This window comes from Lepisosteus oculatus, chromosome 14, assembly GCF_040954835.1.
Source record: "Lepisosteus oculatus isolate fLepOcu1 chromosome 14, fLepOcu1.hap2, whole genome shotgun sequence".
Taxonomy (NCBI): domain Eukaryota; kingdom Metazoa; phylum Chordata; class Actinopteri; order Semionotiformes; family Lepisosteidae; genus Lepisosteus; species Lepisosteus oculatus.
The window spans coordinates 19,814,465-19,838,097 of NC_090709.1; the positions used below are offsets into that span (position 1 = coordinate 19,814,465).

Genomic DNA, 23,633 nt, shown 5'->3' on the forward strand with positions numbered 1-23,633 from the left:
ATCATGCCCGTCACAAGTCATAGTGTCAGTTAAATGTGGTGTGCTTACCAGCCAATTACTTCCCACCTGCTCTTCATGGGGTTCATTAACCTCCCTCTGCCCATTAGTAGCTTTACACCCTTCATTGGTGAATCGTTTAGACACAGCCAATGGATAGCTTTGGTAGCCATACCCATCTCAAGATTTGGAACCGAATTCAATCTTGGATTGCCTTCTGGGTGAGCTATGAGCGATGGGGTTAATGTCACATACTCCTCTACTGAGAAGAGTGGAATCAAGTGGGTTGGGATTTGTGCCGTGGTTAGACTGGCTACAGTGGCACTAAACTCCCTTAACAGGTCTTGTGTCAACATTCTGGCCTGTTGCACACAAGCATAAACCCACTGTATAACACCAACAATCATGTCCACTGTTTGGGGAATAAGATTTAACCCTGTTGCATAGGAAGTTGCCTGTAGGGTTTTCCCTAAGCTTTCCAACTTTTGCTGCTGTTGATACAGTCTGTCACTACCCTCTGGCATTTCTGACACCTGCCTTCTTGGGGCAGTCAGGGTGAGAGTGCCAGTAGCACACAAACCTACCAGAAATAGCAAATGTGCAACAGTGGCGGCAGCAATCAGTCCTCCCAAAAGTATTTTCGGGCGGCTGATCCCAGTCATCTCCTTCTGAGTGACTGTTGCCTTTCTAAGCTGGCACAGCGTGTAGATGGTGTCTTTCTCAGTATGCCCTGTGGCATCTTGGGCACCAACATCCTGGAAATCTGGGGAGATCTGACGCAGCGGCTGATGCTGCTCCTCCTTTTCCAGGGCATCTGCTTTTTCGATTTGTTCATGCCTGTGCTCTAGGAACCCTGCAGGGGGCGGTGCAGCGGTGGAGCATGCCTGACCCTTGGCTGAGTGGTCATCTGGAGCACCTGAGTGATCTGGGACTGTTACCCCATTCTCACTGTTCAGGTCCACCCTGCACACTTCCTGATTGAGGAATCCTTCTATCGGCATGTTTACAATCGTTCGCTGGGCTTGGGTGTAGGACACCTGCTCGCTCCCCCTTTCCCTCGCTAGGGGTTCAGGGAGCTGCCCCAGCACTGGGATAGCTAGTTCACTGTCTTTGAACTCACTATCACTCACCAGGCCCATGTCAGTGCAGGCGGGGATTCTGACACCTCTCTTTGCGATGTCCTGCACTGGCAGGCGGGTGGCTTGACCATCCAGCTCCAGTCTGGCTGAACCACTGTTGGTCAGACTCAGACTGACAAACTGAGCTGGTGGCTGTAAGAAAACCAGCTCGGCTTTCATTCCCTGTCCCTTCTGGGGGACTGGGTGTGTAGGCAACCCTGCCGTTGAGGCAGGAACAATCAGGTCAGTCTCACTCACTACCTGGTAGTTGTGAGAAATAATGTTACCTGACTGTAGGTTCCCTGGGTCACAGCAGAGGGAATCGGCATCTGGGATCAGGTGTGTCCACAGCGCAGTAGTCTCAGCGTCCAGCTGGACCTCCTGTCTAACCTGTGAATGTTGCACCAGTGGCACCTGGCGGTGGCCCTGTGACAGCTGCTCAAGCAGATCCTCACTAATAGAGGACCTCTCAGGGCTAAGGGTGAAGGCTACATCACCAACCTGCTCTCCTGCCATCTGGATCCCTTCCACCACTGCAGGGTGGTGGTCCTGACCCCTCTTGGGTGCCAGGGTGCACAGGGAAAGCTCCTTTTCATCGCCAGGTGGGGAGATCTGCTCCTCTTTAGGGACGTAAAAGGGGTGTGCTTTACCTGGTGGATCAGGCGGCTGCTTGGAGCACCGCTCCTGTGGCATGGAGGCTGTTGTGACCTCAGCCGGGACACGACTTCCCTGTATATCTGGGGAACAAGGAAATATTTTTATTTCTTGTCCAGAGGGAACAGAAGGAATCTCCGCATAGGCTTCTGTGTTCGGTGGGCACTGTGTGAGCACAGTCTGCCTCTTGGCCCCCCTTTCCTTCTGTACAGAAGGCTTAGGAGCCTTGACCTGTTTCCACACCTTGCCTTTCTGGTGATTCACCAAAGGTTCCTCTCTGAGTCGCATGCCCTTTTCTTTTTCTACCCGTTTGAGCTTGCCGTGTGACATCAAACACCTTTCAACCTCAGTGTCAATCAGTGTCTCACTGGGTAAGACATCTCCCATGGCAGCCTTGAGGTAAAAGCTTCTTGCTTTTCCTCTGCGTTTTACTGCCTGCTCTGTGACTTCAGGGGTGGAGTCAGCACTCACTTGGGAGTGGCTGACCTCATCCAGGCAGGAACTCTTCCGCTCAATCAGATAGACTGAGGGAGGGAGAGGGGGCGGGTCTCCGCCTCCTCCAGTGGAGAGTATCAGCTCATTCACGCTTCCGGCAGCCTTCGGGAGCGGTTGTCCCTGTCCTAATAAAGCTTGTTCAAGCCTGGCCAGGCGGGCGGCTACTGAATCCTTTTGTTCAGTTTTTTCTAGCCCTTTCCCTCCCCTGGTGTTCTCATGGCACTTAGGACGCTGGGTGCGGTCCAGTGTGCCTGCTTTGGAACGGGGCTTAGCCAGCTCAGGAGCCTGTGCTCCTTCGAGCAGGGGGGAATTAAGCCTGCTGGCTCTGACGGCGAACGCAGTCGCTTTAGCAACTTTTTGCTCAGAGCGACTTTGGACATCATACTCCCAGGCTTTCTGCACGAATCTCTTGATATCAGTCATTTTCATGGTCTGTGCATCTGTATGCATTAAGATCATCTTTCTGACTGACGGGTGGAGATTCGCAATGAATAAACCCTTGAAATGTGTGTTCTCTTCGCAACCCTCATCATTTCGCCCTTCAAAATAAGTTCGTCTAAGTCTCTCGTAATATTTGCGAGGGGACTCTGCTCTCTCGTGCTTAATGTTAAGAGCGGCGGCTATCGCGGCAGTCGGGTCAATAAACGCACTGTATTCTTCGATAAGTGCTTGACATAGCTGCTCAAAGTCATTACAGACTTCTTTCATCTGCCTAGCCATCCACTCATGTACAGCTCTGCTGGTAGTTTTCCTGACCAGAAACACTTTCTCCTGTTCTGTGGCGTTTGGCAGGTACTGCAGGTTATACCTGAGGTCTTGAATATAACTCTCGATATTATTCTCAGACACTGCGGGGTCAAATCTCTCTATGTCCTTCGCTAGCTCTCTCAGAGAATGGAGATTTATTCTCCTAGCTTCTCCGCTGACGGAGATATGGAAGAGATCGTGGTCAGACCTGTCGCTGCTAGAGAGAGTGCTTAATAGCGACTCGAATTCAGACCTTTTAGCAACCATCGTTAAACTTAAAGAGTATTACTTTTAAGTACGAAATCACAGTTTTACCACAGAAAACCACAAGATCAAGTATGCAATCAACCCGGTAGATCGCAAAAGATCACAAAACAATCAAGCACTGCTTAAAGAGCAAGGGGAACTTTTTCTTTCGGCTTTCAGCACACTGTATTGTCGTGTATGAAACCCGCGGCGTTTTATATTGAATTATTCCGCTTGGTTGACTCATTTCAGTCTTGCCACGCCCGTGCCAGGGACGCCAAATAAATGTAGGGAAAACTCGGTTCAGGGACGCCAAATATGTAAGAAAAGTGGCTCTCTGAAGGCACCAGTTCTGTAGGGTTTGGGCATTTACTGAGACAATTATTAATTGTAGCAGTAAATCACAAAGTTGATTCTTTTGGTGGCTTTAGAATCCAACCATGCGATATAACTCAAACAACGCACACACACAGGTACTAATACACGAGGATACATTTATTAATACATAAAATATGCATGTAAATCTAACAGATCTTATCGAGAGGGTTATCAGAATACAAAAGGTATATTCGATCAGTTACAAAGAGTTACACATATCAAGAGGACATACGTTCAGTATATCATTCATTAAGACCGTTTCGTAAAGTGAACTTGGTTACAACTTTTACATTAGATACTCAAACAAGTACATAACTCTTAGGAATTAAATTGATATCAACTGGTTGGGATAACAATTGAATTCTCGAGCTGTAATGCATTGAAGTTGAATACTCATCCAATCTTTGGGGATTCAGATCTCCTGCGGGCACAAAGAAACAGTTGCAGGCTGTTGCTGTCCAATCCGCGCTCTCTGGCTCCGTGCCAGGCTGTGCTGTGCGGCTTGCGACGGTGCGCTGCTGATGCTCACTGTCCGGCTAGTTAGTGTTGGCTTTAACTAGCAAAGTTTGTGCACAGGAGAAAAGATGACTGTGGGTCCCAGGAAGTCAGGAAGAGGACCAGTTCGTTTATGATGAAGAGCTAGTTCTGAATAGTAATTCAGCTGTCCACAGTTCCGACCTGTTCAGGAGGCCTGCTGCTGGTTACTCTCTGGCAACCTCCACTCTAGACTCTTAGAACAAAGGAAAGTTCTGGCACTCGGACACACTGGCCGTTCCGTGGTTGTCCGGGCTGAGTCTCAGGATGGTCAGGAGGCGCGCTGCGAGAATGTCCTGCCCTTGGGAGCCTTCTGCTCCTGGGCCGTCCTGCCCTGGAATTCTCCTTTGAATTCCCTTTAGAATCTGTCTGAATCTTGTTGAATCACTCAGGCTCTCTGTGTTGCCTGTTTTTACCTGGAGGAACTTCAGCTCATTGATTGGCTGAAAGTTCCATGGGCATCAGAGTCCCACGTGGGTTACTCGGCCCTACCAGTCCCTGATTGGTTGATCAAGGTGAGATATGAGTCACTTAGTCCTGACACTTAGGAATGCAATCCAGATGTCCAACTCGCACTCCCTAGACAGATAGGCACCAATGGATGACCATTGATCATGATAGCCAGGCTTAGCTAAATGCATCCCCCTTTGGGAGCTGTCCTTGGACCTTAAATCACCTTGCATGAATGGTTTCTCTGTGGCTGCACCACAGAGATGAACAGAGAAATGAGGCCTCATTTGGGAAGCTCAGAAACACTTAATTCTGCCTTATTATTAAGCCTCACCGCTACAGAAGACTTAAGCACACCATCGGGCCAATGTTGTATAAGAAAAACAAAGATAGCCAAAATCTCTTTCTTTAAGTCCCGTTCTAAGTTTCTTGCTTTTGTGAGCAAACTTACCCAGATCTGCAATATTTTAAAATATATGCCTTTGTTTAATTGGAAATAACTAAATTATTGGTGATATCCAGTTATATACTTGAACGAAACAGAAAAATAACAATTATGACCTACATTTTAACACACTGACCAGAATAATTGAAAAGCTTTGATTCAGAGCCCTTGCAGTTAGTGTTAATTAGAAAAACAACAGTGCTGAAACCTGAGCACAAGTTCAGCTGCTCTCCAGGTTTGTTCCCCACTGTTTCTCGTTGCAATTGAGCTCAGAGCTGGAGATGATCTCTAGATAGAACCGTGTTAACTAGTCCGCAGCTGTGTGCTCCTTTCGAAAGTTTGTTGCAATTGACCCAATGTGTGGTTCTATAGCTGTCAGGTGCAGTTCACTTACATAAAGGGCATTTATTACTGAGGAGCCTGAGTCAGGTAGTAGACGAACCTACAATCCACGTTATCCATTGCATTACTGCCCTTCCTCTCACATTGCTGAACTGCACCAGATTGAGCTCAGCGCTTATATATATATAGTATATACATTCTATATGTATCCTCCACATAGTATATGGTGTGGTGCAGTGGCTAGGGATCTGTTCCTGTGGCTGAAGGTTGCCAGGTCGTGTCTCATGGCAGGCAGAGAAATCCTCTTCTGTTGGGTTCCTGAGCAAGACCCTTAAACCCAAGTGATCCAGGGCCACTGTATAAATGGTTGACCCTGTGCTCTGACCCCACGTTTCTCTGTGTATCTTATGGAGAGCAAGTTGGGGGTAGGTGAAAAGACAAAATCCTAATACATGAAATTGTATATGACCAATAAAGTGGTCTTATATATGTGTTATCTTATCTATATATATATATGTATTATTATTATTATAAGTAATACTACAAATACCAGCAGCTAGCCCCTCCCTACAGCTCTTTGATTACCATCCACTGACTGCTCCTCTGTCAGGAAGTGTGAGGAGTCGACACACTGGAGATTATAATGCTAGAAGCAAGACAATTACATGTCAGGAGAAACTTAAAGCTACAGCAGCAGGAGTAGCAGTAACCGCAATGAGGCGGGTAAAGTTCGGCTTTTCTCATTTTCTTCTGCAGAGCCACTGTGTCAGAATGCACTGCTCTGGATATAAAGGGAATTGTGGCTTCAGATCATTTAAACTGAGCTCTGCATTGTTTTATTCATGCTGCCTACATGCTTTGAATTGCTGATATTTCCTGCATGCATTTCTTTTTCAGGTTTTATTAAATTCCTCACATTTGAGCCAACACTTAAATATTTCACTAGGGGTCGCATAATACGCGGTGCAAACCTTATTTACTGTGGATTGCTGTGGCACATGAAGCTGTTTTATTCAGTGGGGAGGTTTGATGTGCATATTACAAATCGAGCGGGCGAGTAAGAAATCCAAGAAGAAATCCAATTAAAAGAAATTAAAAGAATCCAAGATGCGTAGAAAACTGCAGATCTTAAAAATGCAGAACAGTTACATAGTACACTGTGCTGCACCTTTTATATTTCGGTCTTACAAATTTGAATACATACCTTACCGCAAATCGTGCCTTGATTACAGACACCCAAAACAGTTCTTAATTCACAAAGCAAAGGCTATCTAAATGTGCCTCTGTTCCTTTCCCTTTCAGGATATTGTTAAAGATTAGAGAGTACCATAAGTGTGAAGCGAAGAGAGAAACTCAGAACGGAGCTTTAATAAACACAGGGAAAGGGAGTCTTCTCTCACATTTCAGTGAATCTAGGGTGTGCTCATGAACCGAGCATAGCAGAGGATGAATTTGACCCATTTATGTCTGGGTTATGGGACCTGAATGCTTCCACTGCATCACTCACCGTAAAATGCTGTAAAAACAACTGTTCTTTCGGTACTTACTAAATGTACTCCTGAGATTCAAAGTTTCAATAGTAAAGGAAGGTGTCACCTTGAGCACCCTGTGTCTTTTTAATACAAATCATCACACTGCTCTACATAGACCTGTCTTCAGAATCCTTACGATTGCTGAGAAGCAAAGCTTTTGCATTCCGAGGATACTGATTCTTTCACCGTAAATCCCCAATTCTTCAACAAGAATCAATGAAAACCAAACACTTATACACACTTGTGTCCTAGCGTGAAAGCAATATGATGGAAGCATTTGAGAATCTCCTTCACAGCACATATGAGAATTTCAATTTCTTCCCCATTGCAGAGCGTGTATGGGCGCTCCCTCAGTACCCTAGTTTGTAAAACCACGACTTAAAGGTCGAAGCACTTTTTAATATTCTGGAGTCTCTCATTTGATGGCCAGAAAAAAATTATGTCAGAACTTGAAAAGCTTTCTAAAATTGTTTGGTGCTTCTTATTAAAAGAAATCATAAGAGCACCTGAACAGCTTCAGGCTATCGACTGCTTAATATAGTGATCAGCAGCTTGATAACCAGTTTATAAGGCTGAAAATGATCCTGGAAGCACAACAAGGTTCTAACGGCTGTTTTGGGTTTTACAACCGAATAACAAAACGGCTTCAATTATGACGATTAGACTCAGTGAAACTTTAACGCCTAAGATATTTGCAGGAATTGTAAGTGTTTTGCACGTGTCGAACTTCAAGAACTAACCAAGGCAACCACAGGAACAACATCAAGAAGCACAACCAATTCCCCATTTAAATCTTTCCTGTAAGTTGTGCTTTGCGAAAGCATGAAGTAAACCCCCAGATTGCTTTTGAACATGTACAAAGTATTTCTGATGGAGCGCTATGTGCAAAGATTTAATAAGCTTTACCCCTGCCAATGATTCAGCATGAAGAAGTAAAAGTTTCACAGACAAAAGCAGCTTGCCACTGCAGCCAGTACTAAATGTACTTGCCGGCACACTACCATGTGCACTGCCTCATAAATGATCTTGGCAGACTTTGTTCCCTACATAAATCTGAAAGTGCCAAAGAACATTGTCTTTTAGAAAGTCTATCTCCAAACACCTTGTGCAGCCTCTCAACAGACTAACAAAGAGCTCTTTTACTGATCGTATCGCAAATCAGAGGAAACAAGGTCTTAAAACAGTTACATTTGGCAGTGGTGGGATTTGAACCCCTGCCCCCAGAGAGACTGGAGCCTAAAATAGAGCACCTTAGACTGCTGGGCCACGCTACCTTCCACAGGGGTGGGCTTTCTCACATTGCTGGCTTGTAAAATGCCAGGGGCTTCAGCTCTTGTCATCAGATCTAGTGGAATCATGATGCGTGGAAGCGACTGCACCTTCATCTTTTGAGATGTTTTCAATAGAACAAATGCTACTTTCAACAGCACAAACCGGCACAAACATAGCAATAACGAAGGAGGTGGGTTTCATCCTTTGTGCTGTTTGTGGGGGTGCAACCCCACAGCGATCTACTGAATTGAAGAGCAATAATCAAAATCCTCTGCTATTACTGTTGCTTTTTTCATAGTTTCTTCAAATCCTTCATTTGAACATCGATTATGAAGGATATTGATGATAATATCACACGAATTGTGGTTTTCTTGTGATCACCAATTTTATTAAAATACCAGCCTTTCTTACAGTTGTCTTGCGTGTTTCACAAGGTATAATAGCCCCCCTCGCATCCTCAGCTAACACATTTTAAAATTACTTTAGATTGTACAGCATGTATGTTTACATTTATATTAAAATTAAAGTAAATATACTATCAACATACATACAGTGCTAACCTAATAATTCTTGTCAGGTTCTCCAACAAATCTGCGTTGTTATTTTAACGTTTTAGCTGATGATGCAACGGGAGTATAAATGAATTCTCCCGCCAGCCATTAAAAGACCAAATTCCATGGGTGAACATTATTTTCTCAGATGTTGCCGGTAATATTGAATTAAGTTCACAACTGTTGTAGTAGTTCGTCCGTGAAGTTCGACACGTGCAAAGCACTCGCAATTTCTGCTAATATCATAGGCATTAAAGTTTTGCTGTACTAACGAGGAGCGTTTGTCCGCAGCTGAGCGTGAACTCTGATACTGTCAGCAGACATTTCCAAATACGTTTTCGCCTGCTCTCATCTTTTTAAAGACGGTCATAAACACTCAAGAAGTAATTCATTCGAGTTTGAAGTCTGTTTCTGTTGTCTTGATGAAGCGCAGCCTTATGTAGTGTAACGCTTACGGCCGACAAGCACTGGGTGTAAGAGCCGGCGTACCAGAGCGGGTGACGTCACCGCCCTGGTACGCCGGCTCTTACACAGCGCCTGTCGGCCGTAAGCGTTACACTCTCCCCCGCTTAAATCGCCGTCCCCGGCGAAGGGCTATCCCGCCCCGCTTCTTTCACCAATGTAACGCAACGGGGGCTCAGGCGGGCGCCCTTGCCACATTAGGTCGGCCCCTGCACCGTCCGGGGCTCGAACCCGGGACTTCCGCGTCTCTCTGCAGCGACCTAGCCCCGTGAGCCAAAGAGAGATCAGGCGCCCGCCTGAGCCCCCGTTGCGTAACATTGGTGTCAGAAGCGGGGCGGGATAGCCCTTCGCCGGGGACGGCGATTTAAGCGGGGGAGAGTGTAACGCTTACGGCCGACAAGCACTGGGTGTAAGAGCCGGCGTACCAGAGCGGGTGACGTCACCGCCCTTCCCTGTGATAGCAGGACCACGGCTACTGGGCTGTGGAGAGATCTCTCTTTAGCTCACGGGGCTAGGTCGCTGCAGAGAGATGCGGAAGTCCCGGGTTCGAGCCCCGGACGGTGCAGGGGCCGACCTAATGCGGCAAGGGCGCCCGCCTGAGCCCCCGTTGCGTTACAGTAGGAAACTCCCTTTTTGAAGAAGTTTGCCGTCACCCTGCAAGGGAGAAGAGCCATCAATCACCGAGACAGCCACTGAGACAATTAACATTAAACACGTGAAATGCGAGATGTTGTGATTTTTTTTCCGCTTAAGGCTTCGATCGTTTCTACTCTAACGAGAAAAACTTTTTTATTAGATGTGAGATTTGAACAATCGTCTCCAGGGGAAAATGCGACCTGAACGCAACACCTTAGACCACCAGCTATCTTTCCTATGGTACTTATAATGAATTATATATTTTATTTCTTTCTACTCGTTGATAAGAAAAAAAAGTGAAATCATGTAATTAGGGAAATGTCTTTGTTTGTTTCATGGGGAAAACTAGCACGGGCAAATGTAAAGTTTAGAGCAGCGCTCAATAAAAACGATCAGAAACCGAAAGCGCTTCTTAAGCGGATCAATATATTCCGATACTGGTGGTTCCGCGGAAGAAATAAGAAAAGCCGAACTCAAAGCACTGTGTTGCCATTGCGGCTACTCTGGCTGCAACTGCTTTAAGATCTGCTTAGCGGAAAGTTGTAGGAGGTCAGACTGGTTTGCGCTGTCTCAATAACAGTGTGCGAATTTAAGGTTATTTAAATAAGAGTATTTACAATATAACTCATGCTCAAAAGCGTTAATCCTGCACTGGCTGCTATTTGAAACGCCTTCATAAATGACGCGTAATAGAGAGTTATGCAGCTGGCTTTTTTGCTTCACAATACATTGCAATCAGGAAAATAAATCAATTTGAAATATGCAATACAAGGTCCGTTCCCGGAAATGAAACCTGTTTTACACTGACGTCGTTCCTTTTGAGATAATCCAGATTGTGAAGACGACTGCACCCTTGCAGATCATAATATTACACAAAGGCTGTAAAGCACACTCTGAATCGATCCGAATATTTGATTTCCGCGATCCGTTTAGGCAACAACAGGCAACGTGGCACTTCTCCAGCAAAGCATTTCTCAGTTTAGTGAACTACTGGTGCTTTCACCACACCGTTGTATGTAGCTCGTCAGGATGGTAAATGGTCTAAACCGCCAGACTGAAAGATGTCTTTCTATTGCTTGGGTATTCTGGTCTCTGAATAGATGCGTGGATTTAAATCCCACTCCTGAGAGGTACTCGCTTTTCTCTGTCTTGCATTTTTCCCATCTTGTTGTGCTCGCTGATAATGACAGGAAGAGGAAAACGGAGAAACCGCTTTGCGGGCACATGATGGGCAAGGAAATGCTCCGTGAATACTTCAATGTGATCAGCAGAAAGTCAAATAGGCTTCGAATTTCTGCCTTAAGAACTGTTTGGGCTGCCTGTAATCAAGGAAAGATTAACTGCAAGGTATGCATTCAAATGTGAAAGACCGAAATAAAAAAAAACAGAAGAAGATTTATTAAAACATTGTTTTCCTTGCTATTTGTCCTGTATTACATTATATGGGGTCATTGTGAAACCATCCTGAAGCCCTACGGAATGCAGTTACTCTCCCAGTGACAGCGGCAGGAGCACAGAGATTATATCAGAGCTCGAGCAGAGAGTTCGAAAATCTAGGGAAATTGATTTATAGAACATTTGATTAAACTTTCCTATCTGCTCGGTCTTACTGAAGTATTTGAGCTTTTTTGTCTATTTCTATACTATACAGTAGATAGTGTTTAGCCAGAGAAGAGAGATATAAGCTCTATAACCCCACAGTAACCGCCGATTCCAATAACCTTAACTAAAGCAGGAAGATCAGTTTCTGCTCGACACAGCTGTTTTCTGAACTGTAAATCTCCAACACAGGCTGGAGGCGCTGTGTGTCCAGGCTGAGCGGTTATATAAGAAAAGACTCAGCGAGCTGCAGGCGCGGCTCATTACTCTGCGCTCCCCGTGAGGAATGCGCGTGTCCTCCCTCCGTTATGACCTTCAAACACTCCTCATAACATTAAGCACTCCTCTTAACTCTTAGCAGAACATTAAAGTTTCACAGACAGAAGCAGTACGCCAGCACAACCAATATTAAAACAGTACGATTTGCACTGACTGGAAAGTGATCTCAGCAGACGTTGTTCCCTGCATAACGCTAAAGGTGGCAAAGCGCATTTGGGTTGAGAGGACGCAATAAAGATTTTGTTTTCTGCCTTGATGTGAAGGTGACAAAGTATCTCTAAAAACTTTGCTAAGGTTATCAGGAGATGGTCAAAACACTATTCCAAAGATTGCTTTCCAAGTCAGAAGAAAAAGGGCCAGAGAAGCATTTGGCAGTGGTGGGATTCAAACCCACGCCCCTCAAGAGACTGTAGCCTTAAACCAGCAACTGAGCCCACTTGGCCACACTACCCTCAGTGTCTCTCTCCTTGTCTCATTACTTGTTCGGGGAAAGCCGGGTGCCCTTCACTCGTCCAACCTCGTGGCGTTATGACCGTGGAACCAACTGCACCTGCTTATTCTGAGATTCTTCCCCTCTCATGGCGAGATCTCGACTTCTTTAACACCTCTGGATAAAGTTCTTCTGTGGAGCAGGCTTCAGACCTTGATGTCATTTTATTTTTACAGCAGCATGCATCCTGAAACTTTTTTTCATATTTTTATTTGAACAACAAAAATACATATAATACAAAATAGAGCACATATGACGTACCAATAACATCGTCAGGGGCACGTGATATAATGCAATTACACTTTCTGAAAAATCTACTGTCCAGGCAAATGTGCATGCTGGTCTACGGGGCTCTTTTCTGCACTGAGCTGCTCGTTTGAAATCCAGAAGGCAACACAGACGCGCTCCTATACCAAGAGTCTTATCTGGACCACCTGGGTAAAAAAACAGGAAACCTAAGCACTAATCCATACTGACAGCTTTTGAAAAGGAGCTCTTTAATATTCACAAATACGAAGACAAGGTATAAATACTCCATAGGTTTAAAATTCAGGAATATGAATGGTCAATTGTTTACAATTGCAGTTTTTATTTTTCGTATGATTAAGCGACTTTTTTACAACATGTAAAAAAAAACAGCACACCTAAATGACAAAGCCTTGGAGCCACAGAGAAAAACAAATTGTGTTTAAAGTAATTTTAAAGGCTCGAGATAACATTGCACTATAAAAGCAATTGTTTGCCTTCTTTGTGGCGCTTACTTTATGTTGCTTTAGCAAATTTCATGCAGTTTATTTCTGACACAAGACATAACAAGCTTGTGTATTTATGACAAAAAAGCAGGGCAACAATTTCCATCGGCCTTGAACTTGAAATTGTTAAAACGTAAGTTAAATGCACATATAGTAAATATATTTTCTCATATAATGGTGTGTTTTTTGTCTAAAGAATCCTTCATGAATGGCTAAACAGATACTTTGCATAATTAAAAAGAATATATATATATATTTACGAATTTTAACGTTTTATACCATAAAGTTTAATTGTTAACATGAGCCCTATTTATCGATATCACCAATACAGTTCTGGATTTTATTCTGCCTTCCTATGCAAATATTAATTTTCTTTCACACAACAGCTCGCATGTATGGTACTGTAGCTTATTAGCGCCAGGGAGAAAAAGAATGTTGTTGGCTTTTAAATTAGAAACCATTTGCGTTTATACAAAATCACAATGCATTGTCGCAGACATTGGGACATCGTCTATTTAAACACCTGTCGTTTTCTCTAATATTGGCTCCTGTGCTTCGGTCCAGTTGAGAGAGGAGAAGACACGGAAAAAGTCGTGTGGCGCTGGAAGCTCTGGAAGGCAACGTAAAATATTGCTCTGTCTGTTGGTGGATTTGGTATGCACGTTTTTTTCAATGTAAAATGCAATGTACAAGGATCAAATTTGATTCAAAATCGATTAATGTAAAAACCAATAAAGCTCATGTTTTTTATCTAGTTTTATCTATATCTATATCTAGTTTTTCAAAGGTCCTTTAAAAAAATGTTTATCGCATACTTCTAAAATTATTAAAATAATAATTATTAAAATATCAGATTGTGTTTCTGCAACATTTCGTTCACAGTACGCCGTATTTAACAATAAAACAACACTCACAATGAGGGCTTTACACGCAGTCCGGGGTATTTTTGCCACTTTATATAGAACCTGTTATACTCCCAAAAGTGCAGAGTAGCTTGTAAATAAAAATTCACCGCTGGTATAAACAGATGTGTGCTTTGTTTGCCTTTGTAAGCATTTGTTTCAAAAATAAGTCCACAATACATTAAAAACACAAAAAACACAAACTTAATAATATAACAATACAAAATCAATACCAAATCATAAAGCCAATTAAGTACCTATCCTTTGAAAACAGAGAACACCTTATCTACAAAAAAAATGTGACATTTGTATATACTTTTGAATTACAAAGCAGACAGAGTACTCCCCGAATTCAAATATCAGATCTTGGCCATAACAAGACAATCAGACGGGAGTTGAATTCGGAACAAGAGCCTCTGCTTCGTGGTTTATTGAGCTTTTGATCAACGTCTGAGTGAAAAAGATTAGCTATTTTAACTCTTTCATTAAAGTACCTTCCTTCGAGCCAGATTCAAACCAGTGACCTAAAGATTCCCAACTGTTCTTACTACAGTCCTCCACTCTACCAACTGAGCCATCAAAGGGCTGTCAGGCACTTTTCTCTGGCACATACTGCCGAATGTAGTGAAATGTTCTGGGTGATTAAAATCCCACTTCGACATCAGGTTTCCAACTTGTTCCTTATCTTGTTTACCTTGAATTTAAGCAGTGAACCAGGATTCTACTGTATACACTTCCAGGGATATCACAAAAGATTTGATGGGGCATCAATCATTCCAGGCGGAAATTGACTCCTTTTCTTTCTCGAGGGATCATATTAAACATTTCATTTGGATCGAGAAGAGGATCACCATGATACACATAACAAACAGTTTCATTCTGTCTTTATTAGAATCTGTATCACAGCTAATGCATGTAAAGGCACAAGTAATAGATTTATTTCGTGCTGAATAGAGAAGAGAGAAAACAACGTTTCTGAAAAAGGCTTCACAGCTGAAACATTATCTTTTCTCTCTTCTCTTTTCAGCATGGAATATACCTTTTACTTATTCCTTTGCAAACTATGCATGCTGACGCAGCTTCCCACCTGAACTAATGCATGTAAAGCCTTCGGTATGCGATAGTGAGAGTTCAGTTATCCCGGGGAGTGAAGATAACTGAAATTTAGTAAATTCATATTTAAATAGAGTGTAAATCTTCAGTGTTCTGTCACTGCAAATTTGTTACAGGAGTATAACGGAAGTGGGGACTGTACCCACGCCGACATTTATCCATTTGATGGAAAATCTAATGCTTTAACCACTCAGCCATCCAGATCTACACTAAAGCCCCTTTTACATGGGCTCATTTCTGAACAGATTGTCAGTTGTTTAACATTTCAATATGAATCGGATTCAAACATTTGCAATTATTCACCTATAAAAAGATCACTCCAACTAATCAATGGCCCAGCCATCCTGGGTTCACCTTTCCAGCTTTGTGTTACACAGTTCATTAAATATATTTGTTATATTTTTGAAGGGCATGGGACTGTAGGTTGGTGATTCCCAGGGGAAAACAGGGTTATGAGCAATTGGGCATTCAGAGAATACGTTTTGTAGGTGAATGTAACCGTGCACTAAAGTAAAGAAAACCCTCTTAGATGAAGCACTACAGATGTAGCCCCTGAAAGTGTACAAGACTTACATTCATAGTACTGCTGACACAAATGTAGTCTCTACATCAGACCGAAATAGTAATGTGTTCGTTTAATCACGTGAAGGATCTCCTCGTCTCATTCATCAATGGAAATAGAAGCCATTAGAATACGATACGGTTCACCTTCAACCCCGCAGCTGATGGATGAGCTTGTTTCAGCTCTGTGAAGTTGGCCCCTCTACAAACAACACAAACGATGAAACCCACCTGTAATCAGTCTGTTTGTCATTACTATATATATATATTGCCATGTTACTAGAACTTGTAGCTGAAGTTTACTAGTTGTGTTTTTATGATGATCAGCCTTATGTTGATTACAATATTGTATATAATGTATAATTTGAACTACATATTTTCCAGGTCTGAATGATTGTATATTTTCAGAATACATTTCTAAACCAAATCATTGGCTTGATTTACTAGTTTCTACCCCTATAACATCTATCTTTGATGTATAATAGACCTTTAACCATATATGTATAATAGTCCTCTAAAGTTATCCGTATAATAGAACTCCAACCATTTATGTATAATGAACATATAACCATAGATGTCTAATTGACCTATAGCGACATACGTATATTAGAATTTCATTCTAGAGGAATTACGGACCACATTTATACAGTACGTCTAAGATATGAGTTTAATAGACGTATATTCTACATGGTTTGCCCACTGGGATGTCCCGATATGAATTGAACAAAGCTAGATACACATTTTCTAGCCTTCATTACAAGACAGTTTATTTCTCAAAAGTGTGTTATGTTAAAAAGAGAAAAACAAAAATATATGGATGACAATATTTAAAAGATAAAGATTTTACTTTTGAGAAATTGTCATTTTATGTATCCAGACGCTTTTCAACCGCTGGGTTTAGAACTTTGCTCTGCTTCCTGCATCATTTTCAGTGTTATAAACTGGGTGTGGAGGTAGCGATCACTTTGTAGAGCAGTTGATAGGCTGGAGCTGTTCAGACTACTCTTGTTATTTCTCAAATACTTCCATCATTTTTCTTTCAGGCTAGGACGCGAGTGTCTACATGTGTTTGGTTTTCGCTTCTCTGACTCTCATTGAAGATTTGTGAATTAACGACGAAAGAATCAGTAGCAAGGAAGGCAGAAGCTTTGGTTCTCAACGATCTTGAAGACAAGCCCATGTAGAGCAACGAGTGATGATTTGTACTACAAAACACCAAGTGCTCAAAGTGACGTCTGCGTTTACCATTGAAACTTTTCATTTCGGGTGAAAAACCAGTTGTGTTGAATAGCTCCCTTCAGCAAAAGTGTGCTGGGCCCCTTACCCTGAAGTCGACGAATGGAAACTATCCTCTGCTATGAGCATTTTGCGCATGATTGATAAGTACACCATCAGTTTAATGAAGTGCATTGAAACTGATTTTTTCTCTCGTGTGTGCAAACTTCACACTTATGGTGCTCTTTAATCTTTACAAATATGCAGATGCCCAAATGTATCTTTGGATGTTCTGAGATCCTTGATAGTTTTCTCAAATCCTTCAAATGAACATCCATATCAAAGCAATTATGTATATATATATATTCCAGTTGAGGTACATATAAAAAATATCAACGTACATTTGTACAGTGCTCATTTAATAATAATTGTCAAGGATTGTCAAGTTCTCTCACAAATCTGTTTTCTAATTTTAAAATATTTTTGCTAAGGATACAATAGGTGTATAAATAAATTCTCCCGACAGCCAGTTGAAGATAAAATTCCACACATGAAAATGGTTTTCTTGGACATTGACTAAAGTACTTAATTCTTTACTTGTTGTAGTTCCACATGAGTAAAACACATTTCCTCCAAAGTTCAAAAGGGTTTGCACAGAAATCCCATCAATTTTTAGCGGAGATTATGTTTACATCGTAACAATCTGAGCTTGCACAACTAGCCCTTTGTTTAACAGCTGCACAGGGACACATTTTTTCACCATTCATACGTTTGTAGTTAAAGAAAATAAAATACTAGCATTTTCCTGCCAGCTGGTAGTATTTCTTCTGCACTGACGAAGAATAATCAAGAATTTTATTTAATCTTTCGCAGGCTGTAATTTCCAGAAAAAGAAGTGAATACTTGTATTTAGCTAAATCAAGCCGACGGAGATGCACTGCCGTTGTTTTTCTGCACTTTTCGTTAAAAGGAGAAAAAATCACTGACATTTTTTTGCAGTTTTTCTTCTATCCTGATAAGCAAGATTTGTATTTTATCTTCCAGAAGTTGTATGAATTTCTTGAAGTTCGGAAACAGCTTGTTCTAGAAAGGAAATGAACACTTGCTTCAAAGTAAATCAAGCCATATCTCTCTCGCTGTGTGTGCTCTTATCTGTCCATTTCTCTCTTCTTTCACTCTGACAGTCTGTGCAGAGTCTCTGAAGGGGATGTAACACCACTTGGCAAAGAAGAAAAATTCTGAGGCAGAATAAAAAATCATTATTCTCTTCTCTGTCAGATTCACAGTTTAGACTCACACTCAGACTGAAGTTCAACTCCATACTTCTCTCTATCCTCACAATCCAGAACAAGAGTACATTCAGACAATCAGTGGTGCTTCATGAATAATATCAGAACAGCCTGGATTCAGGTCACATCTCCCCCTTTTCTCTTTTCTCACAGCCTCCTAGAGACAGAGAAGAGCTCCTGGTTCTCCTCTCCATGAACAGGGCTCAGGGATCACTGATCTGGCAGCTGTGGGTGTTAGGAATCCCTGGTAGGAAGATACACGGATCCTGTGCAGACGCAGACACGGGTGATAGATGAGGCAGGCGAACAAACCAAAACGAGAGGCAAGGTCGTAGTCAAAAGGCGAAAGGCAAGTCGTAATCCAGGAAGTTCTCCGGTAGCAGACAGTCCGAGGCGAGAGGCGAGGTGCAAAGTCGAAAAGGCAGAAGGGGAATCCAAAATCCAGAATAAACGTGGTACGGGGAAAAACGCCAGGTAGAGCTCTCAAGGAGTAGACTCAATACTGAGCAGTGGGAAACAGGTGAAAAAGGGTATAAATAGCAGTGCGCACCGCACAGTGAGTGTGTGCAGGTGGTTTAACTCGTGCGGCGGCGTTTGGTAATAATCACCCGCTGCTGGGGCTGATTAGCTCGCTTACGATTTGATCTTGACTGCCTGGTGGTCGTGACAGTGGGCTCTGTTCCAGGTCAGATGCAAGAAATTTTTATTAACCCTTTCCCGGACTTCCAGCCCTTCAGTATTACTTTCTTTACTGTATGTCAGCCTCCAAAGATGTTTTTTATAAACGTTTTATAACACAAGTGAGTGTGGAATTATCTTAGTATTTATGTAATTAACACCAGTAGTGACACTGTGATCAGTATATTGATTATCAGTAGCCAATGGTCTGAAGGTCATGTCTACAATAGTGACCAGTTGACCAGTCTGTAGCTCTGAGCAGTGATTCCACACCAGCCCTGGGATTCAGCGTCTCCCACACATCTCTCGCAGACAGTCTTATAAATATACAGTTAAACAGAGTCTGATAACAGTTATACAGTTAATTAAATCATCAAACCCGCAGAGGAACTGAGAGATCAGGAGTCTGAAGATTACACTGAAGATTCGTGTAAAACCCTTAAAAGCGCTTATTTCAGGGACTCGTGCTCGTTCTCGACTACTCCACATGGGTACACTTTGTAACGCATTAATCTGCGAAGTAAACTATTTTTTTTTTGTAAAATATATTTCCTAGGTCCGTCGCTCTCTTTTTCCAACTGTGATGATTCGCTTCTCTCCACAGCCTGGTGTGTTTTCATTTAGAGTTGTTATATCTGTAAGAAAAGCCCCCCGGGCTCCGGACAGGAGTCTCCTCCAGCGGAGACTGCCCTGTTCTGTCAAAAAGAGCGCTGTGATGTCACAGACACTAACAGGATCGCCGGGATCAGAGAGCAAGACCGCGGGAGGCGCACGGAGAGCATGCAGGAGAGTTATTGATCACTTATCTATCGACAACCAATTAATTCAACTGAAGAACCGTAGAAAAATAGATTAACTTCACCGATTGGTGAGTATTGATTCTTTTCTTGACCCTGTTTGAATATCTAGAAAACAGTCAATAAAGACTGTATCAATCAATTACCATAATGTGTTTAGTGTTAATAATGTTCAATCCGAAATTAAACAATGATTATTCATATTATTATTTAGGCAACTGTATCCTAGAGCTAGAAAATTATATTCCAAGTTGATAAATGTATGTTACAGTTTAAATGCATTTTTCCAGTGTTTATAAATCATAAGAATGGTAACCACAGCGACAGGCGCCCCGTCGCTGCGCGCCTCTAAGTGTCTCGCATTTGTTAGTTTGTTAGTTTTGTTAGTTTTAATAATATCATTACTGTTATTATTAGTAGTTTGTGTCAGTGTTAGTGATAGTGTTACTGTTGTAATATTAGTAGAATCAATTTGTGCTAGTTATTATGTATCTGTAGATAAGTGTATTTGTGGTATCTGTGTGTGTGTGTTGTCTGTTCATGTGGGCTGTGTGTCTGTGAGTGTCTGTGAGCTTGTTGTGTCTGTTAGTGTGTGAGCGTTTGGGGTCTCTGAGTGTGTGATGTCTATAAGTGTGTGTCTGTAAGTATGTGTAATGTCTATTTGTTTCTGTGAATGCATGCCTGTGAATGTGTGTGTTTGGTGTGTGTCTGTGAGTGTGTGGTGTCTGTCAGTATGTAGTTTTATATTTGTAAGTGTATGTGTGGGTATGTCTGTCAGTGTGTGTAGTGTCTATGTGTCTATGTGAGTATTAATGATGATAGCATTACTGATAGTTTTAGTATGAATGCTAGTATTCATATTAAAATTAGTGAGAGTATATCTGGTAGTTTTACTAATAATATAAGTAAACATGTGAGAGTTTGTGATGATAGATACTTTTAATTTTAGTTTTAATGCTAGTATTCATGTTAATATTAGTGATAATTATACTGTTAGTATCAGAGTATCATCATCATGTTAGTTTTCATGACAGTATTACTGTAATTATAAGTATTATTAGTCTAGTAGTAGTTTTGTCAGTGTTAGTAACAATGATAGTGTAAGTTTTGGTGATGGTGTTATTGTTGTAATATTAGCAGTATCTGCATTAGTGTTAGTTATAGTGCATCTGTACCTAAGAGTGTATGCGGTGTCTATTTGTGTATATAGTGTTTATTTGTGTGTCTGTGAATGTGTGTGAGTAAGTGTGTGGGTGTGTATCTGTGAGTGTGTGAGTGTCTGATTGTGTGTATAATGTGTGTTGTGTCTGTGAGAGTGTGTTGTGTCTGTGGGTGTAAATGTGTGTGTAGGTGTATATCTGTCAGTGTGTGTAAATGAGTGTGGGCTCCACTGGTGTGTTTGACAAATCAGCATTTGAAAGGAATTGGGTGAGGATTTTCTTACACTATTGTTATATTAGCATTACTGTAGTGTTGCTAATGTGCTACATGCAATTTATAATCCTAAAATTTTAAAATTCCCACATTTGTAGTTGATTTTGTGTGATCTTCACCTTCACACTATTTTATATAGTGCACTATGTGCCATTTATTGCTTATTAACGTACTATTTTTAACCAAAATAATATTAAGTAAGACCTGTATGTATTCAAATAGTATTATTATTATTTATACTTACTTGTCAAAAGAGGACTGCTGAGATTTTTGCAGATTTCTTCTTTGTTGAAAAACATGAAAGTATTAAACCAAAATGGCGACTAACGAATATCAGCAATGCATTGTGGTATATAACCGGAAAAGTTACTGTGTTTCCAATGTCAATTATATATGCGTTTATTAATGTTGTCAATATTACGGTTGCAATTTAACACTGATAATACATCGCAGCAAGGTGCTCCCTGCTGTGTGCTGATGTGCAACTTTAACGCATGCAGTTAGTAAGGAAATGGTCACTGTTGTAAGGTATTATATATAATGACATTATGGAATAGGATGGGGACAGGCCTGGCGTCGCATGGGGAGGGAGGAGTGTCGCCCCCTCAGTTCTGGACAAAAGGATTTTTGAACACTTTCTCTTACTTAACCTGCACCCTAAAAAAAAGTTGTACTTTGTCAATGGTCAGATAACACTAATTGACACTAACAGTCACTCGGACTGTTTGATGTGAAGGAGGGCTATCCGTCCAGGAACGGAACATATCAGTGTCATTATTGGGTGTCAACATTACGATCCTGTTTGTTCAGGTGGACCGATTCCTTGCAGTAGTTTATCCTTATACTTAAAATCGTTATATAACTAGACTAGTTATAGCAGTCTGTGCTTTCTGTTGGTTTTACAACTATTTTTTCTTGTTACCGTCGGATGTAGCTGCAAAAACGAATGCGTTAGGTATTATGTCGCTCCAGGCAATACTAACCGTGAGAGTGCTGAAAAATGTGAAACTGAACTTCATCGCAAATACCAGATTGCTAGTCTTTATTACAGAGATGAAGACAAATTTCAGTGGCCAAGTTCGTTGCAATCGACCCGTTGTAGATACCGATCAGCCTCAAGAAAAAAAACATCACTTGTTTTTTTTAAACATCACTTGCCTTTAAAAAAAAAAAGAAAAAACAGAGTTGTAGGTATTGAGGTAATTTCAGGTAGAATGTAAGAACTAAAGTTAACTAGTCCCACAGTAATGCGTGGGGTCCTATCAATAGAAAAAAAATAGTTGTAACCCGAAAACACAACAACCACAACACGAGAAGTCTTCCGGAAACCTAGGTAAATCCCTGTAGTAGTCTAACAGCTCTAAAAACAATCAAATGAAACAACTTAAAAAGAAAAAAAAAACATTAAAAACATATCTAGGGAGCAACAAAAACACAGAATCTAACTGCAAGAGCTTTATCAAGTTTCCTGTACTCCATCGTGCTCCTCTCGTTTAAGAAGATATCTCTCATCTATCTGTGTACAGGTCAGCTGGAGGTCCACAGCTGATGGTAATTTAAGTAAGTAGCTGTGCTAGCATGCATGGGCTGCAAAAGGAACAAGTAAAGGTTTATTCCATGCTGAAACGAGAAGAAAGCAGTGGAGCCTTCTTAGGGTGTGATACCAAGGCATCGAAAGTTTATTTTTAATTATTGTTCCAAAAAATGTTTGTTTTCTTTCTTAAATGTTGTTGATTAAAATATCTTATTAAATGTGAAATATTTGATTAGATCTATTGTGAATGTCATTATAAATCGGTAAGGTGTCAGTCTCGTAAACCGAAGATCGCGGGCCCCAACCCCGTCCGTGCCTATTTCGTTTGCCAAGACTTGACTTTATTTATATCGTCAATTGTCTTGCAAGGCAGAAACCTCTGTAATAAGAAGAAAAGAACTATCAGCAGTAGTTAATAATCCTTTGACAAAGAAATGGGCGCATTCAAAACACCAGCCTCCACTGCTTGGTAGAATGGCTGAGTGGTCTTAGGTGCCAGACTCAAGGATTCAATCATGTGTAGTGACAGTTTTATGTTATTCACAACACAGATTTCCATTCATGTTTATTAAGATGTGTAATTTGTATGTTGGTTGTATGAGAACAGTTTCTTCAAAAGTCCTGTCAATTAACAGTGGAGAGCTAGCCGACGTATGTCTTCATGAAAACGCTCTTTAAGGCGATTAGAAATGTCTTGAACAAATCTGCGTCATATTTTTAAAATAGTTTAGCTCAAGATGCAACGGGAGTATAAATGAATTCTCCGCCCTCCATTCCAAGATAAAACTCCATGTGTGAATCTTATCTTAAGTTGATGATGTTGGTCAGTACTGGAAATTGCCCAGTGATATCGACTCAGGTACAGTACTCAGTTGTTATGTGCTGTAATTTGATACATGCAAAGCATTTGCATTCCCTCCAATTATCAATAAAGTCAATAATGTATTAAACATTAAATGCCACTTCTTCCCTAGATGATGTTCATGTTGGATCAGTGAGAAAGGCATGCCAGGTTGTGCTTGAACCAGCACCTTACTATCATTTTAGTCCCAACCTGACCGCACTAAGCAATTGTACCACAGAGACTCAAATGGGTCAGTTTTCTCCATTTACGTTTTTTGGGAAAAAAAT

At 41.5% G+C, this 23,633-nt stretch overlaps 1 pseudogene; it reads left to right on the forward strand.

Moving 5' to 3' along the window:
• Positions 1-23,633, forward strand: part of LOC138242516 (zinc finger protein 271-like) — a 681,240-nt pseudogene that overhangs the window by 170,065 nt on the left and 487,542 nt on the right.